Here is a 13,892-nt window from a genome sequence, read left to right as displayed (position 1 = left end):
AGAGAGAGAGAGAGAGAGAGAGAGAGAGAGAGAGAGAGAGAGAGAGAGAGAGAACAGAAGAACGGATCAGGAAACAAGATTCAACAATATGCTGTATACCAGGAAACACACAATTCAAAAAGAAATCTGTAGAATGAAAGACAGGGAAACAATACTTCATGCAACAGAAACCCAGAAAAAAGCAGGGGTAGCTCTTCTACTTGCAGGCAAAAGCCTGTGAACACCAAGAATTATCAAAGCAATAAAGAAGGTCACTATATACTTGTTAGGGGAAAACTTCCAGAGGAAGAGATTAAAAATTATATATATGCACCAAATACTGGAGTGCCCAACTTAACAAACAAATATCAATAGACATGAAAAATCAAATGAAGAATAACACAATTTTAATGGGAAGACCTTAGTACTCCACTGTCACAAAGGTATAGAGAAACTAGACAAGATAGCAGCAAAGAAGTATCAGAACTGAACCAAACCTGCGTGAACTTAGCAGGTATCATATCACTGTTTCATCCAACATCAGAATACACATTCTTCTAGGCTGCACATGGACATCTGCTAAAGTAGAGCACATACTAGCCCACAGAATACACTTCCCTATAGGCAAAGGAACTGAAATTATCTCATGCATGTTATTTGATCACAGTGCGATAAAACTGGAAAATAATGGCAAAAAGACCTACAAAAACTCCATAAACACATGGAAATTTTATGACACCTGCCTAAATGACCAAAGGATGACAAAAAATATTAAATTACCTACAACTAAACAAGAATGTTTATCTACAACTAAACACACTAAAACTTAAGGGAAACTTATAGCAGTGAGTTCTCACATCAGAAAACAGAATGAGTAAAAATGAACAACCTAATGTTGTACCTCAGGGTTCCAGAAAAAGAAGACCAAGACAAGCCCAAATCCCATATGAGGGAGGAAATTATGAAGATCAGAGATGAGGAGCCAGGGAGCTAGCTCAGTAGAACAAGCACTTCCCTGGCAAGTGCAGAGTCCCAAGTTCAATCCCCCATACCGCAAAAAAAAAAAAAAGATCAGAGCTGAGACTGGATGTTTAGTGGGCACTGCACCAGAGAAGGGGAGAGACTGTCCATTTCCAGAGCATTTCACCAGTAGATCTGTTTGCTTCCTACAACCTCTGAAGACAAATAATTACGACGCTATGGCAGGGATTTTGCGCTCAGTGGTTCACAGGCCCCCAGGCAGGCTTCAGCACCCTCACAAGCTGCATGTTGTTATCAGAATAAAAAGTACAGTAAGACGACCGTATTGGGAAAAAGATGTCATCAAGATGCTTGGATTAGAAAAAGCACACACTTCCCAATTTCATAAGAACGTCCCTTCAGTAAATGCAAAACTGAAAGTGCTTAAGCATCTCATAAGAATCCAGCCCCTGAAGCTGTCACAAGGACTTCCCACAGAGGAGAAGAACATGGCTAGCACATACCTCGAGAGTACCAGGAGTTAGTGCAGGGGCATCTGAAGCCTGTGGACAGCTGTAAGCCCAGCACTCAGGGGGCTGAGGCAGAAGGATCCCTGCAAGTTCAAGGACAGACCCAAGCTACATAGTTCAAGACCACCCTAAATACAAAGTAAGACCTTGACTGAAAAAATTCCTGTGGAGCATAAAATAAGTCCTGATGCCACAGAGCTTCATATTTTATTTAAATTTTTTTTTATTTATATTTATTTATTGTGTGTGTGTGTGTGTGTCTGTGTGGCCAGCTCAGCCCACCAGGGGGCGGGGCTGGCTGGCATGTGGTGTTGGGGGATCAAACCGTGGTCCCTGTGCTTTGCCAAGCTTGTTCCAGGTAGGTGCTTTAGACCACTGAGCCATCTCTCCAGCCCCGAGCTTCATATTTTAAAAAAAGGAAATTATATTTAAAGTTGTTGGTAAGCTGAGCATGGTGATGTGTGCTTGTAATCCCAGTACTCAGAAGGCTGGGGCAGGAGGACTGCTGTGAGTCTGAGGCCAGTCTACACAGTGATACCCTGTCTCAAAAAAAAAGTTGGTGAGAAAACGTTTTCATTAAAAAATAAAATAAAATGAAGGTCAGAGCAGAAATTAATACAATAGAGACTAAGAAAATAATACAAACGATTAATAAATTGTTGGTTCTTTGAAAGAATAAAATCTGAGAAACACTTGGCTTCTTATCAAAGAAAAGGGAAGAAAAGACTCAAATTCATACAATAAGGATTAAAAAGGGTGAAATCACTACAGATCCTGTAGAAATGCCTTCTCTCTCTCCTCTCTCTCTCTCTCTCTCTCTCTCTCTCTCTCTCTCTCTTTGTATTTTAGGAAGGGACTACAGGATGTTCAGGATCTCACTACTAGATCGGACTCCTAGTGATCCAACTGTTTACAGCCTCCCAAGAGCTCGGATTACAGGTGCATGTCACCACGCCCAGTCTCAATTGCTGTCTCTGCGCACCCTGGGGTCAGGGCTGGCACAGCAGGCCTGGGGATTGAACCCCCAGCCTCTGCACCTGCCTGCAGGCACTCTAATCTGCTGAGCTATTTGGCCAGCCTTTCTGTAGAAATTCAGAAGGTCATCAATTCCTACTTGAAAAACCTTTACTCTCATAGGATGGAAAACAGATAAAATGGACAGATTCCTAGATAAGTATGAATTACCAAAGCTCAATCAAGACATAAAAATTCTGAGTAATCCAGTATTACTTAATAAGATTGAAAATGTAATTAAAAACTTACCAACAAAGATAAACCTAGGTCCTGATGAATACACGGCTGAATTGTACGAGAAATTTAGGCAAGGTTTAACACCAACACTCCTCCAAAGCTTCAATGAAACTGAAATGGAAACAATACTCCCTAACTCATTCACAAGTATTATCCTGACAGGAAAACCTGAGAAAGACCCAACAAAGAAAGAGAATACACGTCAATCTCCCTAATAATCATGGATGCAAAAATCCTTAATAAAATACTAGAATACAGCAATCCATCAAGAAGATTATACATCGTGTCCAAATGGGATTCATCCCAGGAATACAGGATGGTTCAACACATGCTAATCCATAAACATTCCTGAGCCAGATCCCCCCGAAAAAATTCTCAATAAATATAATACACATCAACAGAGGCCAAAGACAAAAATCACAGGATCAGCTCAATAGATTCAGAGAAAGCTTTTAACAAAGTCCAACCCTCATTCATAAGAACAACACTACAGAAATTCGGAATAGACGATTTTTACCTCAATTTGATAAAGGCCATCTATGATAAACCAACAACCAACTTCATATTAAATGGGCAAAAAATGAAAGCTTGCATTCTAAAATCAGGAACAAGAAAAGGATGTTCACTATTATCACTCCTAAAACATTAGCCAGAGCAATCAGACAAGAGAAATAAAAGGAGTAACAAGAGGAAAGAAAAGAACTTAAATTAACATTATTTGTAGATAACATGATAGTCTACAAAGAAGACCCTAAAAACTCCAAGACTTGCAGATTTAATAACCAAAATCAGGGCCAGCCAGATAGCTCAGGGGATTAAAGCACCTGCTTAGGCAGACTGAGACTTGGGCAAGTGCTGAACCAGTGACTGAGACTGGGCGTGGTGGCACGTGCCTGTAATCCCAGTGCTTGGAAGGCTGGAAAACAGGAGCACTATGAGTCCAATCTGTGTGGTGAGACCCTGTAGACCCTGTACTAAATACCTAAAAAATAAATAAAAATAACCAAAATCAGCAGCTTAGCTGGATATAAAGTCAACATTCAAAAGTCAGCATTCCTGTACACAAACAACAAATTCACTGATACAGAAGTTGGGGAAACAACACACCTCAAAATTGCATCAAAAGGGCCAGGGAAATAGCTCAGTGGCATAAGCACCTGCCTGGAGTTTATCTCTAGTTTCAGAATAGAAAGAAATTTGGTGCACGCCTATAACCCCAGCACTTAGGTGGCTGAGACACAAGCATCACTGCAAATTCAAGACCAGTCAGGCGACTACCAAAGTGAGCACAAGATCAAACATCACAAAAGTGAGCACAAGATCAAATGCCACAGGGAGAGTGAGTACAAGATCAGCCCAAACACCACAGAGAGATACTGTCTTTAAAAAAAAAAAAAAAAAAAAAAAAAAAAAGCATCCGAAAAGATGAAATACTTAGAAATCAACCTAAGAAGTAACACTGAAAACTACAGTTCTCTTAAAAAAAAAAAAAAAAAATCAAAGACTATCAGAAAATGGAGATATCTGATGCATATGGATAGGAAAAGCTACATAGTGAAAATGGCCACACTTCCAAAACTGTTATACAGATTTAATACAATATCAAAGTACCATTAGCACACCTAACAGAACTAGAGAAATCATTCCTAAAATTAATTTGGAAATAACAGAATAGCAAAAGTAATTCTGGGCAAGAAAGGTGAGGCAGGAGGCAACACTTTCCCTGACATGAAATTATAGTACAAAGCTACTGGATAATATTTGCATGGTATAGGCCAAACAAACAAACAGAAAACACCAGACCTGAGGATCAGTGGAGTACATGACACAACCATCTTATCTTTGACAAAGGGGCCAAATATGTTCACTGGAAGACAGCATCTCTAATAACTGGGGCTAGAGGGGCTGGGGAGATAGCTCAGAGACATAAGCACCTACCTGGCAAGCACAAGGACCTGAGTTCAATCCCTGGCCCAGCATGACCTTGGGAATGTGGTGGAGCATGCCTGTAATCCCAGCAATTAGGGGGTGGAGACAGGAAGACCACTGGGTTAGTGACTAACCTGGGAGCTACAAAGTGAGCAGAAGACCAGCCTGTACTGCATAATAAGACCCTGTCAAATAAACAGATAAATACATAAAATAGGGCTAATAAAACTGGCTCTCTACATGGGAAAGACTAAAAGTAGACCCATGTCTACCATCATGTGCTAAAGTCAAAATGAAAAAAAAACAAACCATATATATAAAGTCAAAATGAATCAAAGATCTAAATATTAAAAAAACAAACACTATTGGAAGAAAAAGTAGGTAGAAATCTTTTTTTGTTTGTTTTTTTAGTAGGCAGAAATCCTGAGCACATAAAGGTAAAAGAGACTTCATGAACAATATGCAAACTACATGGGAAATATTTACAACTGGGATCTTATTTAAAAGCTTCTGCATGTCAAAAGAAATAATCAACAGAGTGAAAACACAAACCAGAGTGAAAAAAATTGTAGCCAACTGCCCCTCAGACATAAGGAATTGAAAAACACGAGACGCCCCAAATTCAAAGGCTCTTTCCAAAAATGGGCACCTGAGATTACACTCCCACCCACAGTGGGGAAGGGTTCCTTTTCTCCACAGCCCTCTAGCACTTGTTACTGGTTCATTTTTTTTTTTTTATAATAGTCATTCTTTCTGGGGTGAGATAGAATTTCAGTTATTTTAATTTGCATTTCTCAAATGACCAATGATGCTGAACATTTTTGTTATGTATATGCTATTTGTTATTGCTTTATCTGACAAGTATATATTTATCTCAGATGCCCGTTTTTGGAATGGATCTTTTTTTTTTTAAGCGCTGAATGCCTTCAGGGCAGGTTTGGCTGGCTTGAGTTGTGGGGATCGAACCACAGCCACCTGAGACTGACAGCTTTGTTGAAGCAGCCACTTAAAGAACTGAGCTAGGGGCAGGCCCCCTGGAATGGATCTTTGAATCTGTGTAGACTGGCACAACCACTGTGAAATCAGTGTGGATACTGTTCAAAAAACTAGGCTTGGAGGTCCCACTTGACTCAGCTATTTCTCTTCTGGCTATCTTCCCAGAATAAAAAAATCATACCGTAACAGTACAGATGCACCCATGTTTATTGCAGCACAATTTGTAATAGCGCAATCTTGGAAACAACACAAATGCCCATGAACTGAGGAATGGACAAAAAAGAGGTGGCCTTTTTTTTTTTTTTTGCGGAACCGAGAGGTGGCCTTTTTATACAATGGAGTACTACTGAGCTATAAAGGATAAACTTGAGACTTTCATAATGGATGTAACTTGAAACCATATTCGTAAGTCAAATAAATCAGACTCGCATATATAAACTTCATATTGTCTCCCTAGTGTAAGAAGCTGAAAGAATAACTAAAACCCAAAATGTATATAGATATTGAGAAAGGAAGAAAATGCTCAAAAGGAAAGAGAAACTGCGATGGGGGAAATGAGAAAAGGAAGGGGGGGAATATATACTACTAATTTCTATTAGTTCATTGAGAATGTGCTTATACTGTTTGATCAATTTTTCATGGCTTTATCTTGTAAACTCAGTAACTACCTTTGAAGATAATAATGCACAAGGTGTAACCATTGTTACTCTATCTTGTTTTGACATTTTGTATCACTTTTTGGCTTTTCTCTTTAAAAACAAAACTTTAAAGGGCTAAAGAGATAGCTCAGCAGTCTAAGCGCTTGTCTAGCAAGTGCAAGCACCCGGGTTTGATCCCTAGTACCATATGCGAGGTCAGCCACTGAAACCAGGCATAGTGGCACATGCCTGCAATCCCAGCACTGGGATGGCTTAGACAGGAGGATAATTACAAGTCCAAGCTGCGTAGCAAGACCCTGTACCAGATAGACAGACAGACAGATAGATATAGACAGACAGACAGAGTTGTAAAAAGAAACTTTGAAAGACACAGAGAAATGCTTCTCTTTTAATGTAGCTTGGTACAGAGGCAAGAAAGTTCAAGTCTAGAAACAGAGTACCTGGACGGGAAGGAAAAATCGACTAAAGACATTCTTAACAGAACAGCAGGAGCTGTAAGTCAATTTAATAAGGCTTTTTTTTTTTTTTTTTTAAGGTGCAACACTGCTTCGTTTTGTCAAATGAGGGTACTAAAATATAAGACTAGTATCAATTATCTATTTAACTTCAGAACAGAACAATCTCACACTAAGCAATACTCTTGCTTCCCTCAGTAGTCTCCCTGACTGAACAAATTTACTTTTGTCACAAATTGGCTGCATTATCCTTTCCTCTTTTTGCTGCAGACCATTAACTACTTCACTAGAAACCAGTTCAGACCAGGAACTTAAATCTTGACTGTAAGAAATCAGTAGTTACAAGCAATGAGGATTTTCTACTTTGACAGTTTTCATCAAAACAATTAATGCAATAGCTGGGCAAGATGGCAAATGCCTGCAATCCCAGCCCTCAGGAGGCTGAGGCAAGAGGATCGCTTTGAGTGTGAGGCCAACCTGAACTGCAAAATGAGATGCTGCCTGAAGAAAACATTTTAAAAATGTTTTTATTTAATTAGCAAATTTAACTAACAATGACTTACCAGGAAATGTTAAAATGTATAAATTGTAAAACCATCATCTTTATATACCATAAAATGGAGTATGTAAAAATAAATGGGCAAATCAATGAGAACATAACAAAATGACTGGAATGGGAAACAGATTTCAACATCTTTCCTCTCTACTGTTAATATTAAGTAAAAACTGTCCTTCGGGTGTGTGTAAAAGCTAGAAAGCTATAAGAAACATTAATAGTGCAGGGCATGGTGGCACACATCTATAATTCCAGCACTTGGGAGGCTGAAGCAGGAGAATTGCTTCAAGTTTGAGGCTAGCTTGGACTACAAAATAAGTTCAAGGCCAGCCTGAACTGCACAGTGAAACTGTCTGAGACAGACAGACATACAGACAGACACACACACACACAAATGTTAACAGTGACTAAGAGTGATTACTTCTGTCTAGAGAAGCTTTTGTATGTTTTCTAATTTTTACTATCAGTACATGCAATAAAATTAACAAGGGGACGGGGAGATAGCTCAGTAGAATAAGCACTTGTCTGGCTAGCACCAAGGGCCTGAGTTCAATCCCTAGTTCTACCAAAAATCAATCAATCGGGCTGGAGAGATGGCTCAGTGGTCTAAAGCACCTATTTAGAACAAGCTTAGCAAAAGCATCAGGGACCGCGGTTCAATTCCCCAGCACCACATGCCAGCCAGCCCTGCCCCCTGGTGGGCTGAGCTGGTCTCTCTCTCTCTATCTCTCTATCTCTCTCTCTCTCTCTCTCTCAAATAAATAAATAAATAAATAAAATTAAAAAAAATCAATCAATCAATCAATAAAATTAATAAAAATTTTAATTACTAATTAACAAGAATGGATAAAGCAAAATATGGGAAGATAAAACTGAATGTGTTAACAAGACTGGAGAGACAAAGTGCATTAAGGACGCATTTCAGTCTTTTATTTAGGAATGTAATGGATTTAATTTAAATCACAAATTTATGTCATAAACATTTTTGACATCAATCCTATGTTAAGTATAGATTATAGACAGAAATCTTTTCTCTAGGACTATAACGGCAACTTTCTATCAAATGTTTGTTTCCAGAGGTTTAAGAACTGCATAACATTTTTTCAAACCTAACAGAAGCATATTAATCAAGAATTAAGGTTCCACAGGGCGACTGACCCCACAAGTTCAGAACTAGCCTGGGCAATACAAGAGAGCCAATCTCAAACAGAACAAGTCATTCAAAGCTTCACAGGCTTAGTAACTATTGGGAAAGTATTTTCACAGGTATGAAGCCAAATACCACTCTCACTGTGAAGCACACATATTTAGCTCGAATGTTTATATTTCTCTTACATACATGGCTCTTTAATACACTTTCAGAGCTCTCTGTCACTAGGTTTCAAAAGCTCCTGAGATCATAGAACCCTGCTGATACCAGCCTTCTCAGCAGCTATGACAGGCGAGTGCCACCACACTTACCTCTACACGCTTTTTCAACAACCCCAAAGCCCATGCACTAACTTTGTGTCTTAAATATTAAAAGTATTTGGCTTTAAACATATTTTTTACTCTTAAAAGGTTATATATTCATATTCTTAATTATTAAATACAGGAAAACATTTCACTTTTCTTTATACATCAGTTGAGCCTTTAAATTACTGTTGCGTCTAGCTGAATCTACTTTTTAGATGTAGATTTGTATAATTTTTTAATGCCCCATACTAGTAACAGAAGATCAAAGTCACTCTCCTGAGAGGATTTTTACATAAAAGATCTAGGCTGTTATGATGTCTGGTTGTACCCCCCAAAGCCTCATGCAGTCATTGGGGCAGGCTTCTACAGTTTGTGATTAATTCATGATCCAATGCCAGGACTGTAAACGTGAGTGTTATACCCACTCTAGGGCGGAGAGCCTAAATATGATACAAGAAAACGCGTGCTTGCTGCCACAGCCGCTGCTCCTCCCTTCGGTCTCCAGGAAGTGCTGCCCTCGGCCATGTGCCACTGTGCCTCAGAGCCAGCCAAGTATGGACTAAAACCTCCACTAACTGTGAGCTAAATAAACCTTTCCTTTCTTGATTTTGGGTGCTGGGTATTTTGTCCCAGCAATGAAAAAAAGTAACTGAGGCACTGGCAGTTTACTCAAGAATACTGGAAGAATCTATTTGGCAAGTTGGATGGTACTATCTTTCCTAACTAAGTACTTTATAGAATGGGGCCTATCTGTATGTAATCCTTGTAACTCTGTTCTTATAAAGCAAATGTTCTGGGTACTTCGTAAACAAACGAGTGGGAAGGAGGATGCTCTGTTATAAGGATTTCATAATTTTGCTGCTGGAAGAGGTAAATGAGTATTAATTACTTTACCATGTTTTTCTCTTCTGCTTTATCTATACTTGGGTATAAAATTCTTGAGAAATTGTTGCTGTTCAGATGTTACTTAGAGAATGGGGCTATCAGCAAACAACTTGGCAGCGCAAATCTCAGACTGATCTAGGGACAGCAGCTTTAGATCAGGTAATAAAAATCAGGCTTTGAAATTGAATAGTGTGTCTATCTCAAGAATTATTTTCAAGCCAAGTACATCAGTCCCTGTAATGACTGGCCAAATTAATTCTTACACCCTCTGTGGTTGGTTGTTCCTTTAGGATTCTTTTCAACTCAGGGTCCCTTATGTGGAAGATTCACGTGATAGAGGACATGGTCCTCTTTAATCACTGCTAGAGGACAGACAGGTATTGGAACAACCATAAGTAAGCCTCTACCTTGGGTTGTTGTCTGTGTGCTTCTGTACTTCATTTTGTGGTTTGTTCGGTTTTTTTGTATTTTAGGGAAGGGCCTACGGGGTGTTCAGGGTCTCACTACTGATCAGACTCACACTACAGATCATCACTACTGATCTGCCTGCTTACAGTCTCCCAAGAGCTGAGATCACAGGTGCGTGCCACCACATGCTGTGTCTCTGTGGGCCCCGGTGGCAGGGCCAGCATGGCAGGCCCAGGGATCAAGCCCCCAGCCCCTTAAGACCTAGAAAAAAACTGGTCAGTTTTAAGAATGACATACCAGAGCTGTATATCCATAAGCCATGGATATATCTAGGCTGTGGGCTTCAAATACATTTAATGATAAAAATGTGTAAATAACACATTGATATGTGATTATATGAGAAAAAATACTGCCACTATAGAAGGAGGTGTTAAAAACTGACAAAAAGTCAAAAGCCAGGGATCACTTTGAGACTGGACTGGCTATGTTTCATAAAATGACATTTGATAAAACCAGAAAATATCTAAATGTCTAAAACATTGTCTTAAATATACAAATACAGGGCTGGTGGGATGGCTCAGTGGTCTAGAGCACCTACTTGGAACAGGCTAAGCTGAGCAAAGCACAGGGATCACGGTTTGATCCTCCGGCGCCACATGCCAGCCGGCCCCGCCCCCTGGTGGGCTGAGCTGGCCACACACACACAAAATAAATAAATAAACAAACAAAAAAATCTTGATTTAAATACACAAATACAAAGCCCCATCAAAATCTTAGCTAGTATAGATGGTAGAATAAAAAAATACAACCTACCTCAAAGGGATTGCAGTTAGAACAGAAATGCTTCTAGGAAGTATTACATAAAAGGGAAGCAAAGATCAATACAAATAGTAAAACGACTGCCTGCCAGGCTAACAAAAGCACGGACTGCGATGTGGCCACTCCTTTCAGACGTGTTCCACAGGAACCACTCACACCAGACACTACTACAAAAAGTTTTCATAACAATAAGTTCAAACAAAGAAAAGACAAAAAAGTACAAGAACATCCCATTAATAAGAGAAAAAAATTTTAATAAAGCAATATTATCATCATCCAGGAAGGGAAATTTTCATAAATTTTAATGGGTTACAGCCTCATTATTTTTGAAAAAAACAAAAAGATTTGCACTTAATACAATAATCATCATCAGTTTACTGACAGCTTCCACCTGATATTTTCTTAAGTGAAAAAAGAAGAACCAACTGGTTTATGTATCCACTAACCCACATTAGATGATCCGGCCAGCTGACATGCATACAGAGATGACAACCAATTACTGGACCATCAAGTATCTGATGGTAGATGTCAAACAACAAGGTAACCAGAGCAGTGCAAGCAAGACTGGGGCAAAGTAGGCCTCACACTAAAACAAAACAAAAATGAAAAAGTTGTTATTGCAACCTCTGAACTATTTCTACAAAGATGTAATCCGTATTTTCAAACCTACATCAGAATCCCAATGAATTGTATCTTCAAAAACAGTTAAGTATGCCAATTAATTCTGTGCTGTTAGTATTCAATTTTACAAAAGGGATTCTGCATTTTGTGTTTTCAACCTCCTTGTTTACAACACCTGAGAGGTTATCCTGGATGTATCAGGCCTTAAGGACAGGACACTGTCAGGTCACTTGGGTATAATTCAGTAAACTGTGACTATAGTACTAATATAAAGTATCTAAGGAGCCTGAAAAAGCTTATGTGCCCCTCAACATGTCAATTGTAGGCTAAGTTAAATTAAACTGATGCGCTACTATGCAGCTTTAAAGAAGTTGAAATGTAATTATACTGATAAGGAAGCTATCATTCAAGTCTAAAATAAATAAATAAATATATATACACACGCACATAAAGTGTCAGCAAATTTACTGCCTTGTAAGATGTCCTTGCTTCTTACCCAATAAACACATTTTGTTACCATGGCTAAGAACAAGATTAAACATAAGACAAATGACTCAATCAGATAATCTAGAACATATAAAGCTGCCTTCATGTCTAGAAAACTGGGCCATTCACTAAAACCTAAAAAATTTCTGTGGATAAAGGAGAGGCAAGTATACCACTTTCTGAAATGAGTCAACAGTACTATAAAGAAAAATAACATTCAGGAGAGTACATTTAGATAGTGCAATTATATAGATAATGAAGGCAATCAACTAAAAGAGTAAAACACTGTACAAAATTCACACAAATACCACCAGCTATATATGCAAGACACCAAAATATAAGTTTTAAACGTAAGTGTGAAATTTAAAAAGGCACTTCATATAACAATGGAGAAAGATAATTTCTTTATACATAGTAACTACAAATGGTATTTTTTCATATACATTTTCTGTCTAGTCAAGAAGTAACATTTTGAAGGGTCATTCCACACATCATTTTTGAAATGCTAAATCATTAAACTTGAAGCTATGTCAAGGCCTCCTAAAAAACCTAGAGGTATTTTAAATCAGAGGTCAGTTTAAGGAAGAATTTTGTCACAAGCTCTGCACATAGCAGGTACAACTGTGTAGCTCATTAAACATGAGTTCTGCACTCTCCTGGGGTTATCTCTCTAAACCAAGTACCCACTTTTAGTTCCATAACACCATCATCATTCAAGTATGCCAGAGATTACCAAAAAGATAAATGGGCTAAGGATACTGGGAAATGGTTTCTTCTACAGTTAAGAAACTAATACACAGATCAATGCCATTCCCACCCTGCTGTATTCTGTCCCAATCCCCACTCAACTACCAAAATACTTTCACCAATTTGCCTAACTAGTTACCAGTATGTTGGTTTCTAATACTTTTTCACTTTAAGGAAAACTGAATTTTCTAGAGATGCTTGGGCTTCAGGGGTTAAGCAGTCTCTTACTTTATTACTGATCAACATAAGTATCAAGAGAAAGAACATTTTCTTCAGGATATTTAAGCTACACAACAAAGTGGAGGTAGTTAACAGTGATAAATTATACACTTGAAATGATTAAGGTGCTACATTTTGGATTTTTTAACCACAATTTAAGAAGAGGAGGGGAACAGAAGCATGGAAATATCAAAGCAATTTCAGAGAATCACGTCCTTAAGAATTATTTATTTTGGCTTGGTTTTTAGAAAATACAGGTACTTAAAAAACCACCAAGGTTGTGACACACCACGTAATTCAGGGAGGAAAAGGAGATAAATGGAGTTAAAACAGCCTTAGTAACACTTATGTGCAGCCACATAAAACCTAAGGTCTTTCTCCTGTGAGATGTCAGGTGGAGTCATTTCTTAGGCTTGTGGCTTGTTTTTATTTTTTAAGATAATCAATGATAAGCTTCAAAGAGTTTTTACAGAGCATTGACAAGAACCTAACTTTGTAGAAAATATAGAAAAATAAGATAAATATTAACTTTTGATACAATTTGGTTAAGTTTACTCAATGATCTTTATCAATACTAGTTCAGGCTTCACCAATATACAGGACAGACAGGACCAATACAGTTCCCTAAAATCAACTGACAATAAAGTAACTTCTTCCAAGTAGAAATAATCAGTGTTTCAACCTCTATGGAAAGAGGAAGAAAAGTGTAAAAAGTGTGTTGAATATAGTTATAAGAGGAGGAATAAGCCTAATTATTATTATTTTTGTGTGTGTGTGTGTGGTTCTGGGGATTGAACTCAGGACCCTGATCTTGCCAGGCAAGCGCTTTTTCTACTGAGCTATCTCCCCAGGCCCATTTCTAATTATTAAAAGGGCATCAAGAAAATGTAATCATTACTGTGCAAGAACTGTGACAAAAAAAAAGCCCTAGAACAGT

The 13,892-nt window shown here is 38.3% G+C and overlaps 1 protein-coding gene across 6 annotated transcripts in view; it reads right to left on the bottom strand.

Moving 5' to 3' along the window:
* Znf451 (zinc finger protein 451) overlaps window positions 1-13,892 on the bottom strand; it is a 96,857-nt gene that overhangs the window by 60,901 nt on the left and 22,064 nt on the right. The gene's annotated exons all lie outside the window — the stretch shown is intronic.

Source organism: Octodon degus, unplaced genomic scaffold (genome assembly GCF_000260255.1).
Source record: "Octodon degus isolate 3935 unplaced genomic scaffold, OctDeg1.0 scaffold00001, whole genome shotgun sequence".
Taxonomy (NCBI): domain Eukaryota; kingdom Metazoa; phylum Chordata; class Mammalia; order Rodentia; family Octodontidae; genus Octodon; species Octodon degus.
Note: the sequence above shows the minus strand (reverse complement) of the source record. Positions and strands in the feature narration are given on the sequence as shown.